Genomic DNA, 3,916 nt, shown 5'->3' on the forward strand with positions numbered 1-3,916 from the left:
ATATTTTATATGTATTTTCATAAATATTTTGAGGTAGAACTCAAAAATAATCATTTTAAAAAATCTAAATAGGAGACAAAAATTGTATTCCTTTGTAATTATTCACGTAAGCACAATATTGCTAATTGGTCGTAAGATTAACACAAATTTTCCAAAATGTGCGTCGTATGATTTTCGTGTTACCGTATACAGTAACACTCCTTTAATGACTCCGAATAAAATTATAAGCAAATTCAAAATGTGGATACACTGACAAAAAGAACGCAAAAAAAAAAAATTGCGGTATTTTTTAAGATTTCTACGTTCCCTCTAAATATGTTTAGAATAATATCGTTACGCAGTAAACGTCATGAATCAATTTTATCTTTAAATTGGCTAAAAACGCTGCAGCACGTTAATGTGAGGAAATATCAAATTTATCTGACGAAAATATTTATTTGACATATGTGATATGTCAAACGGCTGCGTCTAGGTTCACCGAAAAAATTTTCTCCATAAATTTGAAAATCCTCGCGTTATTCATTTTTCAAATCGTCTCACTTCATTAAAATTATTTTAACCAAAAAATTATTCACCTACACTTACAGAATACATAGGCTGCACTTTGTTTAGTTAATACTTTATAGTGTTTCTTTACAATTTTTGAAGTCTTCATCAGGATGGACAGAAACTAAAGGTTTGTTCAACAAAACTAAAGGACTGAACTTGGCTGAGGGTTCACCATAAAGTATAAACTGACCAAAGTGCAGCCTACGTATTCTGTAAGTGTAGGTGAATGAGTTTTTCGTTAAAATCATTTAAATTAAGTGAGACAATTTTAAAAAATGAATACCGCGAGGATTTTCAAATTTATGGAGGAAATTTTTTCAGTGAACCTAGAGATCCTCTACGGAGAGTTGAGACACATTTCCCCCTCCAATAGTCGCCGCTGTACCGGAACTTTGATATTTTCAGGGAGCGCGAAAAGTTTGAGCAGGTTCATTTTTTATTAATTCTTTTGCTTTGGAAAATTTTGAATTATATGTGTTTCAAAGTGAATATTATTTTACCCTATCTTTAAGAACTAACCTTCTCAATATTTTATAATGTTCTTGTTTGAGTGTTCTCTCTATTCTGTATTCAATCCTCTGGAAAATAAAATTATAATTTGAAAATAGCGCCAACTTATGCCAATCAATACTCATAAAAGTTTAACTAGTTCCGGTACAGTGGCGCCAATCAGATTTAAAGTACCCGTGTCTCAACTCTCCCTTGAGGATCTCTAAGTGAACCTAGATGTAGCCGTTTGACATATCATATATGTCAAATAAATATTTTCGTCAAATACATGCAGCGTTTTTATTCAATTTAAAGATGAAATTTATTCCTGGAGTTTACTGTGTAACTTTTCTTACAGGTTATGGTAATGAGTTTCCGATATTTAATCCAAAAGCTATAAATAAATGCAATTTATTACATCGTTTTCTAAAATACCTTGTTGTGAAAACGAATTGCAAAACATTATGTTAAAATGAAAACTAGTTAATTTTCCATAATGGAATTTTATTTCGAATCCGCTTGCATTAACAGGAAACAAAGATATACGGACATAATTTTTATTCTAAAATTTATTTTTACTACAAATGTGATTCTTTTTTTCTGTAACTTTTGTTCCTATTTTTGATGAGAAATAATATAAAACACATAATTTAGGCCTATGAACAAAAGTTATTTATAAGAACAGAATTGTAATATTTCTGTAGTATAATTTAGTTGCAACTTCAATTAAGCCAACTTCTTGTTGCAAAACAATGACTTTCTTGCCCAAAACAGAATTTATTCTGCTTGTTCCCAGGAAGTAACGATTCAGATTCAAATCTATTAAAATGCTCTATCTATATCTTTTAATAAATTTAGAGTGTGACTTAAAAATCGATCTGGTCCATAATTCCCATAAAATTGCGAAAAATATGAGCATCGTGAGTCGATGGCGGCGGGTGGGGTTTATCGGGAAGGTCGGAGAAAAGCATATTGAAAGGTATTTTCGCATTCTTATGCATATACCTATATGTATGTGAAGATATCTATATAAAGCACATATATGATGGAGGTATTGCAGGTAAATTGTTAAATCTAGCGTATTGAGCATGACGGGACGGAAACGGCGGACGAGGGGGGAGGATTTGATCGCGTCTGCGGCTGATCGGATTTATATCAGGGCCTGATAGTCGATCAGAGAGCGCTTACGTGATATTTTACACACAAACAGGACGTAAATTTCGTAAATAATCCGGTGTTTAATCACCACATAAGAGGTTTTTTTCTGCCTATCAATTGATTAGCAAATTTCATTAGAGTTCGATTTTTGGATGAATGTATTGAAATATTTTTTACCGACAGAAAATATTCAATTGAAATAAGAATAAATAAAAAATTAAGGTTAATAGAAAATTTTCAATGTTTTATTTAAAATAGCTTTGAATTCGATCTCGGTTGTTTCTACTTCGTTTGTATATGGAAAGTCTGAACAAAAATATACAAATATGTCAATCAAATTGTTTCGAATCAAGGAGCCTTTTCTATTGTTGCATGAAATTTGAATTATGTTAATGAAAAACGTTTTTCAATTAGAAGTATATTTTTCAATTGATACATGCAAATTGCTATTTTTACTTCCAAAAAAATTATTACACTCTCATCCTAATGAGAAGGCATTGGTTTTATGTAAAGAATGACTTTCACGGATTCCATCAAATGTCGACGTTTTCTGGCTCGCTGCGTCCAAAAACATAGTTTTTACGTCGGTGTCTGTCTATCGTTATCGTCAGTGGCATAACTGTGATAATGGGGGCTCGAGTTTTTTTCAGTAGGGGGCCCTTTATCCAAAAAATATAGGCTACGAAACCATAGTTTTGGTGGCCCCTGATGTATGGGGCCCCAGACCACCCACCTGCCCATCCTGGTAGTAGTTACGCCACTCGTTGTCGTCGTCGTTGTTCGGATAGCTTTTGAAAGACTTCTCGCATTAGACTGTACTTGGTCTCATCTTTAAGGATTTAAGAAAGTTGTGGCATTTAAAAAATTTGTGAGACCATATTTTTACAAGAATTAATAATTGTATGTACGGCTATTCGTACTATTAGGAAATTTGAACAATTCTTTTTAACAAGTCTTTTTAATTAAATAAATTTTCAGAGTTGTAGCATTTTCAAAAACCAAAAAACCAAACAAAAATGAACATTTTACGGCAAACCACGCAAGATATGAAAAATATGAATGGACAAAAATTATGTACCCAAAAGAGATCTACAAATTCTTTGCCAATTACTTTTTGAATTGACGCCTAATTTTTGTTTTATTTGTATAAAACGACATTAATAACAGAAAACCAATAAGTTTTAGACAAATGAAACAAGGTACAGAAAAAATTAATTAACAAAGGTTGTTAAACAAAAAAAGCTACAAATTTGTTATTAATCATTTTTTGATAATACCAGTAGTTTATTATTATTATTATTATTATTATTATTATTATTATTATTATTATTACACCATTAAGCCATTTCCCTTTCGAGGTAGGCGTGACTCACTCGGCAGGGGAAAGGAGTAGTGTGTGGAAGGGATAGAGATTTTTCAGATTGATCCAGAATTCTCGTGCTATTTAAGTAAATAACACGTTCGTTCCGCAATCACCCCAAGCGAAGAACCTCACGAAGTCGTTATGTAAGATTCCCCACTTGGGTCCATTAATAGCCAAGGTCTTTGTTTCAGGCGTCATTCACTCTACTGGCACTCTTTTTATTAACTATTTGCCGCCATACTTTCCTGTCCTCGTATACTTCTCTAGCTTCTTTTATGTCCATGCATTTTTTCATGCAGGCTCTCGTGTTTCTGTGACTTCCTATGTCTCTTCTAAGTAGGGTCTCATTCACACATT

This window comes from Belonocnema kinseyi, chromosome 9 (genome assembly GCF_010883055.1).
Source record: "Belonocnema kinseyi isolate 2016_QV_RU_SX_M_011 chromosome 9, B_treatae_v1, whole genome shotgun sequence".
Lineage (NCBI taxonomy): Eukaryota > Metazoa > Arthropoda > Insecta > Hymenoptera > Cynipidae > Belonocnema > Belonocnema kinseyi.